At 41.4% G+C, this 23,540-nt stretch overlaps 1 protein-coding gene across 5 annotated transcripts in view; it reads right to left on the bottom strand.

Moving 5' to 3' along the window:
* LOC112562717 (nociceptin receptor-like) overlaps positions 1–23,540 on the bottom strand; it is a 69,550-nt gene that overhangs the window by 37,737 nt on the left and 8,273 nt on the right. The window contains exon 1 of one of the 5 annotated variants that reach the window (XM_025236155.1): positions 12,830–12,931. The exons of the other annotated variants lie outside the window; for them this stretch is intronic. The gene's annotated coding sequence lies outside the window, so the exon portion shown is untranslated. Of the gene's footprint in view, positions 1–12,829; positions 12,932–23,540 lie in introns of those variants that run through there. 5 annotated transcript variants of the gene reach the window in all.

Below are 23,540 nucleotides of genomic sequence, written 5' to 3'. Positions count from 1 at the left end.
AAGGAATTTCGGAGAAATGATGCAAGACATGAGTGGAGTGGAGGGTTGGGGGCTTGAGGAGAGAGGCAGCGGTGCAGATTTTCTTGAAGCAAAAAAGTTCTCAATTCCGACAAGACAACCCGAAATATACACGCGAAAGTAAAATAACATTGAAAAACATAATTAAAACGTTAACCAAAGATATTATCAAACCTCGTTGGTTAATGAATTACTGTAGACAAGCCTCCATCAAAACATATTCTTACACCATATATCTTTGTTATAAAATCATCTTAAAAACTTTGTTTCCTGATTAGCGCAAAATGGCTTCCGACATGTACAATACACATCATGGTGGCAAGAAAAAAACCCACAGCATGTCACAGGGGTAAAGAAAGGAGGGGAGAGAAGGATTAGAGGACAACTGGACTGTGAGAAACTGCAGCAGACAAAAAGCCAAAGTCTAAAAGACAGATGCGATGCCAAGACCGTTTTCCTGTTTGTCGGCCGCCATCGTCTGTAAACAAGCGCGTGTGCCACGCTGTCCTCTCCCCCCTGTCAGCCTATAAATGGATGGGGGGCAATGTCTCTTGAATTAATCACCGGAGTCTTTGGAACGCGGCAGCGCAGGTTCATCTCCTGATGCCTTGTTTATAGTCTAGAAAGATATTTGCAGCTCTCTAACGCATGTAGGGTTTCGGAGAAAACAAACTGTTGTTATCTCTCCCTCCCGACTAGAAAAATGCGTTTAAAATGCAAAATGCGTGACCTGTGGCTTTCATGATGGTTGTTGTCATTTATTGTCGCGTTTTGATAAGATTCAATTTTGTCTGTCTGCTGACTTGGTTTTTTTTTATCTCGTGTTTTGTATGTCTGTACTTACAATCCGAACGTTCCCCTAACAGCAAGATTCGCTCGACTTTCCTTGCTTCAGTCTTGTGAATTTTCAAAAATGTTTTCCCGAGGAATTCCATTGAACGCGTGATCAGCTTCGTTAAAATAACTATTCTGCTGTCTCTGTCAATGTCCTGTCTGTCTCGCAGGTTTGTGATGCAATATACAGAAGTGCACACACACGAACGCACGCACGTACACTATTTAAGATGAACTCACTTCTTCTTCATCGGCGGATTACATTTCCTTAATTTTGAAACGCTCTGCATCATCTACTGGCTTTTGATTTTCGAGGAGTTGCAGACCTAGGGCTTATATTTATTAAATTAGAGTTTTAAATATCGTTTTATTTTAAACACAAACCATTTTCTAGGCTGAAAATTCAAAGTCTTGTCTTCTTCGTGTGCATTCTTCAACCTTCCTTAATTTCTTCCATTTACATTTCTTCTTTTTGTCATTTAAGGTCTTAAATTTATTCAGATTGTGTTTTGCCTTATGACTGTAGTTTAATCTCGACCTTGTTGAAAACTTTAATGCAATCGAATTCTCTGATTTTATTTGCCTTCTTTGTTTTGTTTTTGACATTTCTTTCTTCTATTTCTACGAGATTCCTTTTGCTGCTAGTTTGGGTATATCCTTCACCTAATTTTTTTCCTTTTTCCAAAAATATTTCTGTCTATTCCTTGTAGCAATATGAAGCAGGACATGATCAGATGAAACGGTTGATTGCTGCGAGCTGTGAAAGCAAAGACATCCCTACTCGTGTTTCTAACGAGACAAAGGTAACTAGTTCACTGACTTCACTGAGCCCAGGAAGCCATTTCGGAAACAAATTTACAATTTAAATTTTTCGCACAATTGTTTTCCTTTTCATTCTTTTTCCTGTTTTTTTGCACTTTCTTTGTATCTTTTTCGTGTTGAAACAGGGATCCGTGTTGCCCTCGTGACACACTATCCAATCTCTTGTTTTGGCTGTAGCCATGACAACGAAAGTCTCACCATTTTCTAATGATGTCATGGATGTGACCTGCTGTTTGACGGTTGGTATCTCGTTGCATGGTAGAAGAAGATTCTAGCAGCTCTGACTCTGGCAAGAACTCGCAGTAGTCCTACATTGAAATGAATAATTTGAATAAATTCGCATCGAAAGATTGGTGTTAGATGAGGTAAAGAATGTGGACAATGGAACCAGCAACTCGGTCACCGCCCTCGCAGTTGGTGTGTGTGTGGTGGTGTTGCTGCTGCTGTTCCAGTGAGGACATTGAAGAGATGCCGGTAGCCAGAGGAAAGGAGAGGTGTGGGATGGGAGTGGTGGTAGTAGTCTGCGGCTCGTTTCATCCCTTGGGCAGAGGATCCAGACTTTAGTGATTGCTTCTCGACGTGAGAAAAGAAAGGAGCTGAGCTCACAATAAATTGCTGTGCAACATGGTGATGAATGAGAGCGTGCCCTCTAAATAGACCACGTCTACGACACTGCCAACGGAGGTGGGAGAATAGAGGTTGGAGAGTTGGAGCGGGGAGGAGAAAGGGGGGAAAGTAGCAGACGAAAAAAAGCAGTGAATGGTGGGTGGGACTGACTACCGAGCAAGAGTGGTTAAGTGGAGCTGCCTCTGCAGTCACACTCAAGTGATTTAATAATACCGTACAAACAGACCCGTTAGTCACACTCGTAATCTAATAAAACCCTACTAATAGACCCGGTAGTCACACTCAATACATTGATATAACCGTACAAATATACCTTCTGCAACAGAAAAACGGAGGGACGTTTGAGAAGGGGGTTCAGAAGTGGAGTCAGTCTTGTCAGGCTTCTTTCCCAACATGGCGGAGCCAACGGTTTGATGAGATTTTTGCTCCGCCATATCGACAGAAACCCTGACGATAGCTACAGCCGGGGCTTGGACACGTTACTGATCGTAATCTAATCGACAGACGATGGCTTTCAGCCGACGGATGTTTACTTTGAGACTCAGGCTGCTACAAGGCGAGGGTTCCAACGGTCTCTATTTCCAGAAGCTGAAGGTGAAAGTCCAGTAAACCATGGCAACCTTCTGAACGTGACGTAATCCTCGTCGTGAGTGCAGAGCGATGCCAATGGATGTTCAGACAGTCGGGTACTGGACTCAGCGGGTGTAACTGCACTTGTAGCTATGTATACCCGCTTTATGTTGCCACCCTCGCCTCTTGCACAACATTTGGGTGGAGGAGGGGACAGATTACGAGCCGGGAGCTTGTAGGAAGTCAAGGGCAGTATAATCATAATCAGAATCATAATCAGAATCAGAATCATACCCTCGCACCCTGTACCCTTACACATAATTATCAGAGAGTGGGCGAGATCTCGAGTAGGTTTATGTCGGCACTACGAGAACAGGTGGAGCCCAGCCCAGGTGGAAAGCTGCTCACCAAAACCCACTGACATCTGGTACACAGGCGTTTTTCAGACAGAGAAAATTCATGCCAACAGTTTTTCGACTCCTCTTCTCCTAAACGGTTTTCAAGGTTTATCCTCATCAATTTTCCTAGCACCCTCCCCTCACTCACTCCCTCCACTTCTACATTTCCTTTCAGTTTCTTCTTTCCCTTGCCCTCACTTCCCACCCCGTCCCCCTCCCCCCTTCTCTCCACCACCTGCTGTATTTCTTTCATCTGGTTTTTTTTTTCTGTTACATTTCCTTAGCTCTCCTTTCTTTCATTGCTTTTTTAATGCCTCCACCTACTCCTTCGTTCCATTACATTTTTCTATACAACTTAACTCCTTTTATAAAACGTGACATGCTTCGATACGTACCTTTATATATTGCATTAGATGTACTGTAAATAAATGTTAAACTGTGTAATACTCATGTAGGACATGCTGTCCTGCACTTTTTTAAAGACCCACGGGCTGATGTTTGCTTGGATACCTGTATGAATGACTTAAAATGTTCACCATAACATAACAGTTGACCCATTACTCTTTAAAAAAAATGCATTTTAGTGTGTGTGTCTGTGTGGAAGTGAGAGAAGAAAAAAACAACAACAAATGTCTGTTACTACCGTACTTCCTCGAGAGAAGTTATGCAACTCATAAATCTACAACCCTTCTTCCGGCGTTTTTAAAAAATAAGAAACAAATGCATTTTAAAAAAATCATCCGGGTTTTCCCAGCCTCCAGGCAGGAGTCCTAGATTAGATGCAGATGAGATGTCAGCAAACATCTTCGTTAAACTTTCCCTCCAACCACTTTCGAAAGCATGTTTCTGCCTGCAGAGTGAGTTGAAAATGAGGAGATGTTATTATCTACGTACACTTTTTAACTTCTGAGACTGGTTGATAGGAAACTAAACTTGTTTAGCTTTTTTTTTTTTTTTTTTTTTTGTACATATTTCACTTTTTACATGGGGGGAAAGCTGTCGCCTGGCAAAGATTTGCAGTCTAGCGAAGTTGAAATAACCTAAATAGCTCGAAACTTTTCCAAACTTTTATGGAGAACTAAACTTGCAAACTAGTTTTGTAAACAAACACGTTCAGGCAGGAGGATGGAGGATAAAAGGAGAAGAGATAGAAAATATTTGGGTATCAATGATTTAGTGAGTTCTGATGTTGATTTACCAAATTTATCTACACAGACGTTGATAAACATTTACTTGAGGGTGTCAGGCGCAGACAAATCACAGATAAATTTTGACTATACATAGGGAGCGGATGAGAAATGTTTAGGTTAGTAAAATTTGACAAGATAACAGCCAAGAAAACATCTTCAGATGTGGACAGGTCAGTCTATTTTTCTATTTGCTATTTTTCAATAATTTATTTTCTGTAGAAACGGGATAACTCCAACTCCGTTTGAAGTGAGACATTTTAAAGCTTCTAGTAAACGGAAGTTTATTAAATTTAAATTGAGGATGCTCGCAAGCCACTTTGACAGGAGTAAAAGACACCGCAGGTCATCTTTAGCCATCTGACTAAAACTGTTAATGGTGCTCGAAACTAAAAATGTTAAAGGGAAAAACAGTTCAGGTGGTAAGCTGAGTTCACATAATAAATATTCTAATGAAATTTTGCTTAAACAAGATTTTAAAGGTCAGTTTCTATTGAACCCTGGCTTGCCCTTTGACTTGCTTTGAAAGTAAAGGGTCACAGGAGCTAAAACGAGGAAATATAATGTAAAGACACTAACTTACACAATTATGCACGTGTTACTGGAAGTAGGTCTCTCTTCCATGACTATTAAGTTGAGAGTCTGTCCCATGGGGAGGTGTTCTAATTTCTTGTGTTGCGCGAAGCCCTCTAGAAGACATTATGTGTCTGTGAGAAATGGTGGGAGCAGGTGAGAAGGTGTGGAAAAGGATGGACTGCCCTCGAAACCGAACTTCGTGAACAAGATATAAGACAAAGCTTTGATGATAAGTATCCTTTAAAAGGAACAGACAATTATTTTTTAAACAAGGCGTGTCGTTAACTGAACTACATGTCATACAGACTTCTTGTCCTCCTGGATGTGGCAGTGATCCACTGATCATCACAACTCTGTTCAATGAAGTAGGTTAACAACTACAGAGGTGACATTAAGGAATGGCCAAAGGAGAAGAGAACTTCATAGGTTCAACGTGTCATCAGGGCAGTGGAGCCCACACCTCTCCGTTTGACGCTCGACAACCCTCAACCCACGCTTCCTGGGGCGTCAGGTACCCTTTCCCTCCCGGGTGCACAGAGTTCTTCATGATGTCGCACACAAGCCTTTAACATCCCCTTCCTCAACCTTCTCCCTCCGAGCTAAAGAGTCTTTCCGAACCTAATTGGAAGTCTGTCGCCGTAGCAGGTCCCAGAAGAATTAACACACATTTCTCGCAATTTCTAATGCCTTGACGGACTTTTTTGAAAGCTTTTGAAAGTTTTAGATCGTTCTGTTTTGCATTTTTCTTCTTTTCCTTCTTTTTTTTTTAAAGTAAAGACATTCAACTTTGTCCAGAAGGTATTAAAAAAGAAAAAAAATCAAAGGGGCCTATAAAACGAGTGAGTGGTGTGCAGCGACAAATTCTCATGGAATTCTTTGGCTTTTTTCAACTACAAGTCTTCCCCGTCCCACGTGCGCCATCACCACCATCAGCAGCATCTTCCCATCAGCATAAATTCTGTTTTGTGGTTTGGACGATTGCATATTTTCTTGTTTTGCACGACTTTCGCGGAATAGTGTCCAGCTTTTGGGGCGGATTAGGTTTTCTGGTGAAGTTTTCTGGCGAAAGAGTGTGTGTGTTTGTGTGTTTGTGTGTGTGTGTTTGTGTGTGTGTGTGGAACACTGATCAACACTCACGGCCGTTTTCTTACTAACAAATTTTCTGAGATTTATTTCAGGAACAAAAGCCCTTCATTTGGAGGGGTGCGCAAGTACACATTCAAACAGCGTTCCCTTGACTCCAAAGAAGAATTTGGTTGGCAGGGGGATGGAGGTAAGGTGGTTGGAGCTGGGGAAGAGAGGGACTGCCTCGTCAAATCCGAGTCCGGTGATGGTAGCATCAGGCCAGATTTTATCGTGTCCAAGAAGTAATCAGAAGACATTCCGGAATGCCGGAGGAGACAAGATCCCCTGGGAATACAGAGCCTCTTTGTTGGGTGTGGGACAAAAGAAACTTGTTCAGGCAACACGAAGCAAGAGCCTGAGGTGGAACAAAATGTGGTTGCCACGTTCCGGTTCCACTCTAACAGAAAAAAGTGCGTTAATAAAGCGAATTAGAAACCATTAACAAGTTCTCAAGGATGAAAGCGATCATCTCTACGACCCAAACAAAAAAAGAAAAGACTGTTTACAGACAGGGTGAGTGAAGGGACACAAGAAAAGCACTAAGGGGACATAACGAAGAAGTAAAATGAAGATGTTATGGAGCAGCAAGAAAAAAAGATGACATTGGGAAAAGTCAGAGGAAAAAGAAAAGAAGACAGAGAGGAGAGAAGAGACAGATATCGATAAAGTGACAGACATAAATAAGGTCTTCCGTTTCTTTCAGGACGAGATGAGTCAGTCTTTTATTATTATTATTATTCCGGGTGGGTAAAAAGGGAAAAACACTAAGAGGAGATAACGGGAAATTGTCAAAAAGACTGTAGACGTGACAGAGCAGATGACTTTCAGATGATGGCAGGACAAGGATTACCCTCCCACCAAATAAAAAAAAGATTTAAGTGTGGAGGTGCACACCAGAAGCACACGTACCTCGAGAGGACACTTCCTTCGTATTATCATCTCATCGTTGTTTTTGCCATCCCCGGATCGCTAAGAACTTGTAGAAAAATCTTTTGGAAAATTTTTACAGAGAAATACTGGTTGACTACACGAAGTTTGAGAATAGAACTTTACAGCACACAGAAGCAACTAAAACTACATTTCAGGACTAGGAAGCAAAGACAATTGTTGAACACTGAAAAATTACCATACTGACTTTGGCGACAATGAGAAAGAAATACTGAGATATTTGAAATAGAAGCAGTATTTGTTCTAAACATAAAACCAGTCTGAGGATAAAAGAGACATGAAGGAATACTCAATACTTAATTTATTCAATCATTTTAACACAACAGAAGGATATTATAGTGTTCACGATCGTCTTTTTATTTAAAAGAAACCTCTGTCCACAAATGCTTTATGTTAATGGGGAAACTACAAACACTTTTCATGAAAAAAAAAACAAAAAAACAAACACCCATATTATTCAGCCTTGGAATGGTTAAAAGAACCTGGTCAAGGATGGATCGGGTTCCAGTAATGAATGATTTGAAGGAGGCAAGGGGCAATAAAAACGGGTTTTTTATTTAGATGTTTAAAGAGACGAAGTGAAAGTTCGGCAGAGAGATGGAAGGGTGCAATGACAGCTCTGGGACCGAAAGGAAAGAGGAGAGGCCAGCAGTGATGTAGAGGCAATTACTGACCAAACCAAGCAATAAATAGACGGCTTGATATCGCCAAAAAAATAAAATAAAAAAAAAAAAAAAAAACCAACAATATATCTTACACAAACGATGTGAGCAGAAACAGAATTTGTTGAAAAATGGTCAAGGGTATCAAATTGGACGCACGAAGGACGAAAGAACTGAACAAATAAAAAGGAAGTATTCATAGTGACAGCATTCACGAAGTTGAAGAGCTGCTGTTAGGGGCGGAGAAACTGATTATTAATTAAAATAAAGTTCATTTCCGACCTCTCACGCACAGGCGACGTTTTCTCGTCATGTTCTCGTGTATTTTTATTCCGCGAGATGTGTTCGGGATGTGTGTGAGATGTATGCCAGATGTTCGCGAGGTGTGTTTGGGAGGCCGATGCAAAACTATTTGCGATTTGTTTGCGAAGTATTGAGAGTTCTCGGTATTTGCACTATTTTCTCTACAGCATGGCCAAGAAAGTAACTTTGTTTGCACCACAACAATCAATGTCATGTGGGCAAAGTCTTCACGAAGCTAAAATAAATGGAATCGACGCTGCTGACCCACACGAACTGCCAAAGCACCTACTTTCCATAGACTACGACCGCGACGACTTGCCGTGCACCAGAAATGAAGATATTGTGGAGTACCTTGTTTTTGCCAAAAACACCTACACGATGAAAGAATTTTAGTCTGCGTAGAAAGTATGTGGAGGTTTTCTGTCTGCCACACATGTTTCGGTGACGTCACGCGGCCAATCTCTATTTCAGAATTCCTCAATATATTATCCACGTTTTCCTGAGAAAAGATATAACAATCATATTTCTCTAATTTAAAAAAAATGTACCTTAACAAAATACACAGGCAAGAACATCATCACAGTAAACATCGTCAATAGTAGTTCAGACCTTCGTGTTCTTTGTATTCTACATCTTTAGTAATAAACATCGTTGTACGAGTAGTCTACTTTCGGTCACCGAAATAAACTGAAGTTCTTTAGGTTCCGCCTTCTTTTCGTTGTCAGAATACAAGTCGAGGAACCTTTCCTTGCCCGGACATGGTCTGAGATTGCCTCGCAGTAGAGTTTATTGCACGAACTTGTGTTACTGAACTGCTGGCAGAAAATCTTTTCCAGTTAACTACTAAAACGAGGCTGGTGTATACAAAGCTTCCGGTTTATTCACATTTCAGATTAACTACTAAAACGAGGCTGGTGTGTACACAGCTTCCGGTTTGGTCACATTCTTTGTTTAGGCTCGCAGAGACGAACAGCGAACTTCGCAAGAGGCTGAGCGTTGGTCTCGGCAGACAGACAGCAGTCCACCAATATTTATTGCGTCTGGAGTGTTGATTGTGAAAGATGCGTGCTTTCACGTGAAAAGAAGCAACTGGAAATGCAAAGCAAGCTAAAACATTCAACTGTAGCTCCCGCTGGTCTATTTATGGAAAGTTACTTATCAATCTTAAACCCACACAGTGCACTTACATATTACATGTTGAGAAAACAAGTGCGCCGTTTGTCACTTTCTGTTTTTTGTTTTGTTTTTTGTTTGTCTGCTATAAAGGGACAAAAGTACTTCAAATTAGCTTAAAGTCGACCAAAATTGTTTTCCCCATTCAATGTACAGTGTTGCTAGAAGTGCTGCACTGAGATCGCTCAAGTTTTCCCCCAAGCATTGAAAAGTGCAAAACTTTATTGTACAGAGTAGCAAACAGAAGACGGTTACATTTGGTCTTGGTTATGAGACTGCAATGAGGCGAGACTGGTTTCAATTAATGATGGTTCCTTCTTAACAAGGTAGGGGCTGCACCGATGCAGTCAGTGCGCATGACACATTACAACCCACGTCACACAAGCTATCCAATCGGACACGGTCACCTGGCATTTAGAGTGGTTGTTTAGAGTTAAGCTCTAGTGCTTGGGTTTATGTTTGGGGTTAGAGTCAGGGTCATGGTTAGTTTTATGGGCGTAGACTGGCCAAAGCAAACGATATGACGTCACACCATCTCCACAACTCTCCCTCCCGTTATCCATTTCTGTCATCGCTACGGATCTGAAAATAGTACACAAACATCATTGGTTACATCTCTTCTTCGGGATAGAAGACCAAAAATGAGTATTTCGTACTACTTTACTCAAATAAGTATATTCTGGTTGCAATTAAAATCGGTTTCTATCCTTTTCAGTAGAGAAGGACGGCGGGAGGTTGCAGGCTTACTATCTTATTTACCGTCTTGTTTACTAAACTTTTATTCTGAATTACGGTAAAAGTTTTAAAAAGTTTTAACTTCGTTATTTTTATCAGCTATCATACTACTAGGTTGCGAGGTGCATTATCGTGCTTCAATTGTCAAATGCTTTTTTTTCAGCGCCAGACATGGAAGTAGAGAGTTGATGAAGGAATCAGATTAACTCGCGTAGTGCACTTCTTTCGATAATCCCAGCACTCTCTTTTTTTTAAGGCCAGGAGCTCGAATGTTAGAGAGCTGATTCTGCCGTCTCATTCCAGTCCTTGACAAGAGTTTTTGGCCTCTTGGATGTTTCACGGTGGCCGGTTACCTCCCCGCTACAGCATGACTGACGTCCCATTACTCGGCGCCACGATGGCGTTGGAGAGCTCTGACAGGACGTCAGCAGCGGAAAAGATCGTCAGCCCGGGACGTTCTTGTGGTCTTCTGGTTGGCTAATAAAGCGAATGAGAACTTCTAAACCGAAGTTGCGCTCTTTGGAGGTTTGCAGTTTTAAGCTCGATGCCTTTAAATTACACGATGAAAGTAGTCTCTAGGGCGTGAGATGATTCCTTGATTTATTTAAAAAGAAGATAGATATAGAAGGTTAACCTGACAACTGTTTGACGAAGATCCCACAACCGTCATGTAAAATCTTGACCAATCGGTTTTCAATCTATTTTTTTTTTAATCAGAACAATGTAGAGATGATGAGAAATACTGACGAGCCTAACTCTCAGAGTAAAAGTATATTTTAGATAACCTAAGGGTCGAGGTGTGAGGTGGTAAATGTAGTTTTGAGCCGAGGAAGAAGCTAAGACTACATCACGGGAGGTGCATCGTGTGGGGTATGTGGGGTGGTGACTAGGGTATCAGACGAGATCTTCAACCCAGGACAGCGGATCACTACTGTAATTGTGACAAACGCTTAACCGGACCTCAAACTGGAGATGAGGTTGGGCAACTCGTAGTTTTAGAGTACAGGATTCAAGATAAAAAATGTTGTGCACTTTTATAACCTTTCATGATTGCTTGCTCCTGAAGCTAGAAGACGAGAGATCTGGTATTAATGAGCACACACTTCACTCAAAACAGGACGTGTCATTATTAGGGAGATTACACTACAGTCATCAAGAGGGAGATTTGTAATGACAATTTCTTAAATGTCAGAACGCTACATTTTTTTTTCCTTTTCCCTCCCTCTTTCCCATCTGTAATTTGTGTGGAAAATGTAACGAAATGCTAACTGTTGAAGGTGCCATCATCACGAAAACGATCATTCACTTCCCATCAAACTATCAGCCATAGCACACTGGAATAGAAATACTTGTCTCCTTTCTTATCTCTTTCCTCGCCAGATTAGCCAATAAAACTGTTTTTACGACAGGCTTACGGGCTCCGTCTCAATGACGTATTTTTCCCGTAATATAATCTCGTGACGTATTCAATAGCCCTCTGCCACAATTTAGTTCCATGAATGTAGTATTATCTGTTTCTAGACTGGAGTTGTCTCTTTAATGCTTCCTTCCGGTCGTTAGCTCGTGGTTGGACAGGCAAAATGTCTGCCAAGTTTTCTGGTGGGTTATGGTACTTTGACGGAGAGAGTGTTTGCACACGCTCCACATTTCAAGGCATGAGGGTGCTTCGATGGTTTCGTGTGCAAAAGTAATGGCCAACCAGGCCAATGGCCTGCGAAGCATGAATCTTGTAGAGAGAAAATTTGCCATCTGAGTGACTTTCGGCATCTTGTCCATCAATAGCACCTCATCCGTGTCTTTTGGAAGAATTTTGCAAAATGAAAAGTATTTGAAGTATATTCCTTTTTCATGCCATGTTTATTTCTTCGTCATCTAAATGACAGTTCATTGCCTCGAAGATCTGGCAGACACTTGTTTCCCGAAGCAGAACCCTGCTGACCACCGTTCAAGACAGGCTTAAGGTCCGAGTCCTATCAGCCCCTACTCCAGCCAACTGTTCCCCCCTCTCTTGACGACTAGTAACGACAAACGAACAAAACCGTTCAACTGGTACACGTCATGCGACAAATAAATGAATGAATAAATGAATACAGGAATGAATGCGCTGCTGTGCTGTTTTGTTGGTTTTCTTCTTTCTACCTCCTCTTCTTTCTCTTTTTTGTAAATGACGCCAGAATTTAATTTTATTATCGTTGCCCTAAAAGCCTATCGTTTTATTAAAAAAAGGCGAAGTCCATCGCGAGTGACAAGACAACTCTGGGAAACATAATTGCGTAACCAAGAGAAGGGCTCGTGTTTTTCCACACACACACACAATGGAGGATCAGTCTCTGGAGGGAAGAGTTTTATTTCTCGGCTTGTAAATAATGTATATGAACTCTCCTGACGTGAAAGTTAATAATCGTTGGATTCTTTACGGATTTCTGTCATATGATGTGGAGAAACCTCCTAAAACATTCCCGTATTTCACGCCACACGCTTTGCTTGAGCAGAACGAGGCTGTTCGAAACAAAAATAAAACGAAGCGCGTGGAGGGAAGGGAATGGAAGCAGAAATAGCGTCACTATGCCTAATGTTTATGACGTCAATGTGCCTAATGTTTATGACGTCAATATGTCTAATGTTCATGACGTCGATATGCCTAATATTTATGACGTATGTCTAATGTTTATGACGTCAATATGCCAATATGACGCATGCTCATGCATTATAATATGAAATAAAGACCACAGAAAATGAAATGAGTGATATATATATATATATATATATATATATATTAATAATTACACATTTACGTTTAGAGACATTTCAGTTGTGATTTCTCACATAAAAGAAAGCTTCTAGCAGTTACCGTCTCCTTCTCTTGAATGTCTTCAACAAAGATCCTTCCGGCACATCCGCAGCCTCAGTACGAACATAAACACAGACACAACAGTCAGTCTCCCGGGTGCTGCCATTCTCAAAGCCCTAGCAAGATCTTACACACTAATGACAAATAAAAATAAAACAACAACCTTGACAGGTTTGAATAGGATAAGCTGTTCCAACAAGACTGGTAAGGACTTCACTAATTACGTCCGGGCAGGACTTCTCAGATTAAGTCTGGTCAGCACTACACTAATTAATCTCGTTAGAACATTAGAGATTAGGTTTGGTCAGGACTTCACAGATTGTCTGGTCGGGGCTTCATTAATTAATTATGGTCGCTAGTTCTCACGACGACAACGAGAAAAAAAAACTGTCATGTTCTTGGCCCATCCCTGCCCTCCCGACCGGATCAAGGGGGAGACTACATCGGAACACCCACACACGCCCACACTCCCACCTTCTCCTGATTCCTATTTTCCTTCCATCTCAATGTCAAAAATGGTCACAACAAGTTCGGAACACGAAGAATATGATACTGTGCTAACCTTTGACAATCAGATACTGCGCCTGCATGTAATGACAGCTGAGGACAGTGCGAAGGCAGACTGGATGTAGGATGCTTTCATACAGAAAGGTTTTTACGACAGGGCGTAGGATGGAGACCATTAATGTCATCTCTAGCGACATCTGCTACAGAAATGTGATACATAAATACAGGTACGTCTTTATGGCAGAAACTCAGGATGCAGGAATGCAGTTGCTCAATGTCGCAGACACAAGAAAGTAGGAGCGGTTCTGATGACATTTACATACAACCACGCGATATGAGAGAACGAAATGTATTCTCAGTTGCAACGATCATAGGAATAAGGATTTTGCTGTAAAGACCCAAACACAAGTAATAAATAATAATAATAATAACATTTGGAACATACACATGCGTCCCTTGACGTTTACAGAAAAATCTACAGAAATTATCTCCACCGTGCAAGCACGCTCACACACAAACACAAACTCATTACACCCAAACTGATCCACCTGATCAACGAACATACAAGTAGACAAAATGGACACAAAATACAAAAGCAGGAACAGCAACAGATATTTAGTAATAAAAAATGCAATAATAATTGTGATAATGATAATCATTATACTCATCATCCTCTTCAAAAGCATTTATTTGATTCGCAAACTTTTAGCTATATTCGTAGTCACATAAGTAATTCAGGCACTGCCCCAAATAAACACCTGTCTACAGAGCAAGCCAGACACTGGAAATACCGTCAGAAGGTCGACGTTCTGAGCGTCAGCTGCAATAAAGAGCTAAATGAAAGATTACTGCTCACCTGAACCTGAATAAGACAAGTATATCCACCTGGCTCTACAGAAGCGCTCGTGTTTACGTGACAAACGTGAACGTGACCGCGGATTCACCCTGGACTGTTCACGTCTACCGCAACCCGTTGGCATCATCAGACAGTCGTCATCCTCTGCCAGTGGGGTTAGTAACCTCTCCGGGCTCCTCTCCACCTTCCTGACCCAAGCTACATCAAGCCTCTACCTTCACATTCACATTGTCCCCTCACCTGGTTGGGCCAGGTATATGAATAATGTCGTTATACTTTGTCTTGACATATTGTGATATACTTAAACCCGAACTCTTATCTCTAAACCATACTTTAACTATAATAATAATAATAATAATAATAATAATAATAATAATAATAATAATAATAATAATAATAATATAATAATAATAATAATAAAAAACAACGATATCTAGGACGTGCCCACACAAACACACACTTGACAAAAAATGTCTAATTACAAAAATAATCAAACTAATGAGGTAAGCACAATTCTATGTTGTCGCTGGAGTATAGTTGCATTAAAAACAACAATAAAGCTGGGATATTGTTTACTCATCAGCAAGACTTCCCAACTTCGCAGGAAAAGAAAATTCACGTTAAGGTGTCGAGGGGTGTAGGATTACAAAGACTAATTAATTAACTTTCATGAATTAAATAAAATATCAAATTGAAACTTTTAGTAAGTGTCAGAACTTTAGTCCTGATTGTTATCTTTTTATCAAAATTTCAGTTTTAACCCTTATTCCGTTTTCGACACGAGAATTATCTGTCAAGCCGAAAAGATAAAATGTTGCCAAACGACATTATCTCTTCTCTTGTCTCTTCTTCCTGATGTGGCAGGCATCAGACGAGAGAAATTTATGGCGTTCCTCCTTTTTTGGTCGCACTATTTGAGTATTCTGCTCATTGTCCTTCCGATGGTATCTAGGTTCGAAGATTTGAAACCTGCTCCGAAAACCCACTTCTTTCAGTAATACCTTTATAATCCAGCAATAAATCATCAGCATCATCATCATCATCAGCATCAGCAGCAGCAGCAGCATCATCCTCCTCCTCATCCTCCTCCTCCTCATCATCATCACTGTTAATCTCTTTACAGCCTGAACCTAGTCCATCATCGATCCGAGGGTTGGATCCTCCATCCTTCTGAATTAAGTCAATCAGATGAACGTTAATCGCTGATTCTCCTGCATCGGGTTCAGACCCCATTCAGAGAAAGCTCTTTCTTCTCGCTCCCTGACTACCGAGGCGGCGTGCGTGCATCCCATTTCCTCTTACTCACGAGGCTCCCTCGATAATTTCCTCTGTTTCTTGTTGACGAGGAACCCCGTGCCTCTCTCCTCTCATCGCCTGTCCCTGAGCCAGATTCCGGACGAATGGCTGCTTCCGCCTTCAGACTATCTTCTGCCTCCTTCCAGTGAATGCACTCCGTCATTTTCTCACGCATCCTCCATCGTTTGGTGGCGGCCAATGATTCTAGCCACTGACTGAGACTTGGCTTCTAGATACTTGAAAGTTAGTTTGTAATTTGACGCCATCGTGGTGGTAAATGTGGTGGTGATGGAGGAGGTCAGGGAGGAGACAAAATAACAACGGTTGAGGTAGGAACAGCAGAGGCAGCACTAAATATTCCAAGATATTTTCAGATACGTATGTCTGATGTTTGGTGAAGATGACTGCCCATCCTTCTGTTGCTCTCGACCAATGACTCCATTGTACTTTGAATCCATCTGTCTGTTATTTTCTTGTACTGTGTACTGGCTTAATCTGCGTGAGATGCTTTCTGATTCAGACAAATAAAGCTGACTTGTACTGCGCATTTATGTTTGTGAAGGATTGTAAATGATTTGATGTATTTTTTTATGCGTTACTTTGTTGTTGTTGTTGTTGTTGTTGTTGCATCTGCTAGGAAACGTGTGTAACTTTCTTTGACTGACATAATTCTTGTCCTTTGCGTTTCAGAGAATTCATAATGTCATGCTCAGTCACCTGTCCCAGCCAAAAGACGGCGCCACAGTCTCGCAGAAAACACCAGGACTACTTCCGGAGCAAGGTCGAAAAGGAACATCCGGGCGATTGTTGATTAGGACAGTCAGCCAATCGTCAGGTTGATTATACTGCGCACACCAGATGGCGCCCACGCTGTGCTAACGACCGCTTGACGTGCTAAAATAAATACAGGGCGGAGAACTAGAATGCCTATCCTCACTCTATTTTCTACTTAGAGGGACAAGAGTAGTGTTGTATTTTGTTTACTTGTATTATTTGTTTGCTTTTATTGTTTTTGCTGCCTTATTTTTTACGTGTGGAATGTCCTATTTTTAGATATTTTGTTGTTATCGTTGTTGTCATTATTCCCAGCCTTCTCTTTATGGACATTCTTTTTATAATGCTAGCAAAAATAATATTGACAGCAGCAAGAACGGTGGTAGTGTCATACGTCAGGTGAGGTAAGGTGCGTGCTCGTCTCGACTTGCGAGTCCTGCCCAGGAGCACGACCTCACACGTGCACGTGTTTGGCAGGCGCGAGAAGCGCGAGAGGAGGACGGACGAGTTATGCGTCTTGGCTTCCGACACAGACATCGTCCGCGATAACGACGTGGACGTGATTAGCAATGGCTCCCCTTAGTCTTTTGCAGACACCCCTCTCCTACCCTTCTTCTTCCCCTCCACCATTACTGTCTGCTGCAAATGGGAAGTGTGTGTTGGGCATCTACTTCCTATCTTCCTTCATTCTTCTCTCTCCTCTATGATATTTCCAGTCTTAATTTTCTCCTTTTCTTTTTCTGTTTATCCCCTTCTCTCTCCCCCCTACTCACTTTCTCTCTCTCTCACCCACCCACCATACAATTCCTTTGAATGACACATCAGTTAACAGACCGAGCTTTCGTGCCCAACATTTTTTTGCTTATTTCTTCCTTTTGTTTCTAACATTTCACAACACGTGGTGGGCTTTCCTTCACTCGCTGAAAATAACAACACTAATTGTGACTAGAAATGGCTGGAGAGTCTAGTTCTGTCTCGTTATTTCGTCAATCACTGAGTTTAGTAAGAAGAAGTAATTATTTTATAGATGGCGGCGAAAATGTGGTCACCCACGCCAGGAGCTAATTGGTTTCCTCTGTCTCTCTCTGTCTCTGTCTCTCTCGGTCTTTCTTTCTCCTCTCTCGTTAATGTCCCACTCGTTGCTGCTTCCTGAACTAAACTCCCGCGTCAGCACGCGATTTCTCGGAAGTAAGGGGAGGTAACACGAGATTTTCGAGGTACGCGTTTATCTCCCCCAACCGTTCTTGTCAGTCTTGCTCATCACATGCGTTACAAGCGTCACAACTCCATTCAATGCAAAGCCAGTGAAGTAGGTTAACAACTACAGAGGTGACATTATGGAATGGCCAAAGGAGAAGAGAGAGAACTTCATAGGTTCAACGTGTCTTAGCATCAGGGCATCTGACGCTCGACAACCCTCAACCCACGTTTCCTGGGGCGTCAGGTACCCTTTCCCTCCCGGATGCACAGAAAATTTTTTTTCATTCGTCGTGTACAAGTCTTTAACATCCCCTTCCCCAACCTTCTCCTTCCAAGCTAAAGAGTCTTTGGAAGTAATTGGAAGTCTGTCGCCGTAGCAGGTCCCAGAAGAATTAACACACATTTCTAATGCCTTGACGGACTTTTTTGAAAGCTTTTGAAAGTTTTAGATAGTTCGGTTTAGCATTTTTCTTCTTTTCCTTTTTTTTTTTTAAAGTAAAGACTTTTAACTTTGTCAAGACGTGTTTCTTCGGCCGAAATATCCGCCGTCAGAAGGGCCGTTAAAAAGAGTGAGTGGTGTGCAGAGACAAATTCACAGCGAGGCTTTACGCTGTTTTGCTGCTCACATCCAACTGTGTCTGAAGTTGTTTTTATTTGTCTTAACTACCAGTCTTCCCCGTCTCACCTGCGCCATCACCACCATCAGTAGCATCTTCCCATCAGCAGCATCTTCTTAAAGTCTGTGATGCGGTTTGGACAGTTGAATTTTTATCTTGCTTTGCGCGACGTTCGCGGAATAATGTTCCACTTTGTAGGCGGATTAGGTTTTCTGGTGAAGTTTTCTGGCAAAAATGTGTGTGTGTGTGTTTTCTGTGTGTGTGTGTGTGTGTTTTCTGTGTGTGTGTGTGTGTTGGGAAGCTGATCAACACTCACGACCATCGTTTTTCTGTTGACATTTCTGCGATTTATTCACGTGAATCACAGACGTCACACATAGCCGCAGGCCAGTTACAAGCATTTTCATCATGGACATTGAATAGAGTGGGAATGGATGGCCTGCTCAGCAGTTAGTGGGAATGAGTCATATTTTATTTGTTCGATGAACCGATAAAAAGTTGAGAGAATCACCCTAACATACAGAACAGGCGAATGCTCTGGGGACACCAATTTTTTTCTCCCTCACTCCTTCCCTCCAACCTCACTTCCCTCCGACCCTTCCCTACAATCCCTCTCTGTTTTGTTGCATTTGATCCACAACAGGCGTATGGACAAAATTAAATTTATTTTGAATATTGGACGGCAAGTTGTGTTTAATCTGCCGAGACACAGTCCGCACAATTGCATCTTGGGGCTGGCAGGTGAAAAATCTCTCGGAAATTGCATCCTGCTGGGCTCTGAAAAATTGGTAATCTTCATCGTGCTGTGAAGCTGGAAAGCGGTGATCGTGCTGTTCTGTCACACTTTTAATGATGTGATCTGTAAAAATTCCACTCGAGCCAAAGCCTGGCCAGTTATGAGTAAGTAGACTTCAACAGTATAAGTATCACACCTCCATCCACACGTGTCCCACAATTAGGATCAAGGTACTACACATGCTCTCTCCTCCCCCATCATTGGCCAGAAACCACACACGTCGACCAAAATAATGTTATGAAGAAGAGAAGCAGAAGGAATGCTTGTCCTTACCCTGGCTTGTTAACAAGAAAGCTGTCAGCTTCACCATTCTATTTTCTGCCAGAATTTGCAGAAGATGTTTGTAAATCGTTATTAGGGATGGCTTCTCAAACGAGGAACACGTTTAGCTCGGCAATAAAGCAAGGACAGAGCAAAAATAAAAATATGGAAAAGCCAAGCTCGGAAATAAGACAAACAATTTATCCCACAAACGAATTATTTAATATCAAACAATGACACAGAAATGGCAATGAGAAAAATAGATAACTTAATAAAAAGGGTTCAACACTTCCGACTTTTAGAAACATCAGCAGCATGTGTCATCGTCAAATATTTTTTAGAAATGCCATTAGCTCATCTCAACCCACCTCCTTTATCCTCACGCGCACTACCATCAACACCACAAAAATACTGATGTTGTATTTATCCTTCTCCACTTTTGTTAAGATTCGTATCAACAATTCTTCTGATTATAACATAATATATATAGATAAATAGAAATTATAGTTCAACGGGCAAATAATGAAATTCTTATTGAAGCTCCAGCCACGTGACCAGATTTTTCCGCGATGTTAGGTAACATTGATTAAAACGCCTGAAACTCCCTACATAAAGATTTGTTATGTGTTGTTACTCCAAAGAAAGTAAGCACATCTTCAAGACTAACCCAGAAATAGATGTAAGGAGATGAAGTTCTTCTACTTTGTTGGTCATCGCTCAATGAAACAGACGCCGGTCATGTCGACAGCCTTTCTTTGATGATCATTTTTTCGTCTTATTGAAATTTTTATTTTTTGAAAAATCCATTGGAATCAAAAGCTCAGCAAATAATAGATATTATATAATGACACGAGACATCCCGCGGCATATATCCTAATATGGAGAGAACGAACATGGTTTGTGCAAGAAACACCTAAAATATTTGTCACGTGATATGACAGGGCATTGGCCTTAACGTGGTATTAATCACTACAGGAGAATTAGCCTCAAAGTTGTAACAGTCAACACAAAAGTCAACCTGCTATTAATAATAACATGCCTGTAACAGTCCTAGTCACGACAGACCTAGTCATGAATACATCGTCACGGATGAGTAGTCCTAATGGAGTGCTACTCGTGGTAGGATAAGTAGTATCAACCTGACACTTGTGCCTCACGTAGCAGGGTAATACGTCTTCACAGGATATTCATGAGAAGGCAGTAATCATGATAGGATAAGTTTGATGTCTCTAACAAGTACTATGGAGATTGCCTGCGAATCTTTTGAGATTTTTAATGGCCGCTGCTCGAGTTTGGTGTTGGAGGATAGAACAAAAGATGCTTGCGCAGGTTGTGGGTTTTTTCACGTTCAGACTGCATGGACCCTGGATCAGAACTTGTTGTAACAGGCTTAAGAGTACTTCACATCTTCTCTTTCTTTCTCTCTCTCATACACACTTCAACGTGTTTTATTTTCTCAGTCCAAGCTCACCAAGAATAAGAAGAAAAAAATGCGCCGGAACCTTCAAGAATGAGACTAGTGCCCGGAAGCTGACTCCATCCTCCGTCTGCTCCCCCACTTAACGCAACTTCCGCCACAGCTGAAAGATGCTCGCCAAACCCGCGTGCGGTCAACACTTCAAAAGCCATCTGTCACGTCCTCTTTGAACGAGGACGTCGATGTCTCCGCACGTTCTTGTCTCCGGTCGTCATACCACGCACTTCTTGGGGTTTGTGGATAGAGGAGAGGTGAATGAACCTGAACAATGAAGGATCGGCGGAGGAGTGAGCGCTACTCATCAGCCAAACAAGCTCCCCTCCCCCCCCCTACCCTCACCTCACCCTCACCTCAGATGTAAGTGCTTTCTGTGGTGGTGTCCTATCGCTTGGACTGAAGCCAGTCACGGCACTGGAGTAAACGGCATCTGCAAGGGATAACTGCTGATAACGGGCTAAACTGAGCAGCGCGAGAGCAGCCTGCTGCAGACTCGTTTCCTCTTCCTGCCAGACAGGTCTCGTGGCGAGAAAGTCGGTTAAAGCCTCTTATTTCGTTAAGAGAAAGCTGTTGCTGAGTTAAAAGATATTATTGCATTTGCGCGATGGAAAATACAAGTTTTAAAGTTCTCGCGGCGGCTGCAGTAGGAGATAATCCAAGACATTTAGATTGTCCCCCTTTGATCTCATGACGGCGAGTAGTGGTTCATAATCTACACAAGAGTTGTGTTCTTAATTATACCTATAGAGAAAAAAAAAAATACATTTTGTACCGAAGACAACCGGATAAAACTAAATACAGACAGGAGAAACTAATTCTTCGCACAGTATAATGGATTTTAGTGATAAAAAAACTTCTGGCATTGAAAAATACTTCTTTTATTATAAGCGAATTTTCCTTCAGAGGTTCATCTGCATGTTTTTCGTTTCAGCCCCATTTGGGTAATGAACCATTACAAACAATCATCTCCTTCTACTAGGACCAGTAACTTGCGATTCCGTCACTAAATTACAACACTATATCGCCGGGTTGTTTCAAGAACCAATTATTTATGCTTGCACTGTGTGTTAAGCAAAGATTTTTATTTTTTGACTCTCACTAATATCAATTTTTTCTTGAAAGACATCATCCCCCATGAGTCGTCCTTTAATTTCCTCTCGTTTTCATCACTGGTTGCGTCCCTTTACTGGATTATTACATTTTCTTTAATTCTGTTTTTTATTATTTTTTAGCCAGTAAAAGTTCCGTCTTAGATTTTTCTTTGCTTTATTTTACTTTGCCTTGGCTTTCTTTTCTGTTTTGGAGGTAAGAATTACATTCTTTCTTGAGTCTCTTGTCTTCTGACGAGTGTGTTTTTACAATGTACTTGTCAATCCCAAATAACAAGCCTTAACGCCTACTGTGGGCTTTTCATCTTTTTAATGACTTTACTATTAATTTTGGCTTAAAGTTTCATTCAGCATCAGTTCTTTTGTTAGTCGTGTTAAAATAATGTGGTAGGCGGGAACTTTTTTAGCGTTTTCACTACGGTTCAGAAAAATTCTTCTTAATTTTCTTTTGCCTCTGATTCGCATTCTGCGGATATTTTATCTCTGGTGTGGCATTGATTTGCCATCTTTCTGTGTCCCACATTCCTGTCCTCCTGTTTTTATTTGAAAAATAATGTTCATATTTTCACGTATGTGGTTCTCCTTGAAGCAAGCAACCATATTCCAGCTACGAAAAAGAGGAGATAGTACAGTTGTGGACAAAACTGTGAAGGAGGATTCTAGTCAATGCAAAAGTTTAAATGACTTAATTTTATGTGCAATATAAAAACATTAAAAAGTTTTACAAGAAAACAAGCTGAGACGAGCAAAGATCAACAGTAACTGTTAGGCAAAGCCATTGGAGACGAAATGTCAGACACACACATACATATAAGTCACGCTAGGAGAGATAACTCTTACAGCGGATGTGATGCTGGAGTCATGTCACGTGATCCAGCCAGATGGCATTACAAAGCAAGCAATCACAGTTTTATGAACACTAACAGACTTCATGCCAGTAAAGAACTAGCGGACGAAGATTCACTTTGCTGCTGGCGCACTTAAAAAGTATTTGAAAAAAAATAATAACAAAAAAAAAATAAAAAATCGGTGAGGCACCCACCTAGTAAACACACTTCTCACTGATCGCATTTTTTTTTTTAAATGGTGGTGGTGGTATTCTGAAAATTCATTCTTGTTTACCTCCCCTCTCTCTCTCTCCCTTCCCTGAGTACCTCTGCAGGAGAGACCTTCTCGTGAATGATATCAACACAAAGTTCCCTGCATGCCGCTCTCCTGTTCCTAATCTGTAACTGCCCTTGTTGAGTTATTTTCATTATTTAATACGCTAACTTCTGTACCTGTCTAATTCCCTGAAACTCCTGGCAGCCATGTTTGCAGTTAGCACTAATTCCTACCCGCCAGGTACGCGCGGTTTCCCTGCATGTCTTCAGGGAGCAATGATAGACCAACAGAAACAGTGACGATGATTCAGATAATTCACTTCCTGCAGTTTACGACGTTGCTGCAATCCACCCGTTCCCATTCCCCCCAACACACCCTTCATGTGGCCAGCAGTGCCACCATACAGAACCCCTGGGGTGAAGATTGGGGCAAGTGGACCTCTGGCTGATAGACTGAGAGTAGGCCTGTGTTTACGACCCAGGTGCTGGGTACACAAAGTGGGTCTGTGTTTACAGCTACACCAGCCAATCGTTGATATTACAAAAACTTAAAAATTATTGTTTTGGGGGAAAACCTGTTACAGAGACAAGCAATGGCGGCTTTTACCGCATCACTTGTAAATTATATGTTTAGAACGAAAAGAGTAATTTGTTAAGGTTATGCAAGGAAAAGGTTAATTAAAGATCTGTGTTTCTGCCTGCGTTAACTGTTTTTCTT

This window comes from Pomacea canaliculata, linkage group LG4 (genome assembly GCF_003073045.1).
Source record: "Pomacea canaliculata isolate SZHN2017 linkage group LG4, ASM307304v1, whole genome shotgun sequence".
In the NCBI taxonomy this organism is placed as follows: Eukaryota; Metazoa; Mollusca; class Gastropoda; order Architaenioglossa; family Ampullariidae; genus Pomacea; species Pomacea canaliculata.
The sequence above is the reverse complement of the archived record's forward strand: the minus strand, read 5'-3'. Positions and strand labels throughout refer to the sequence as shown.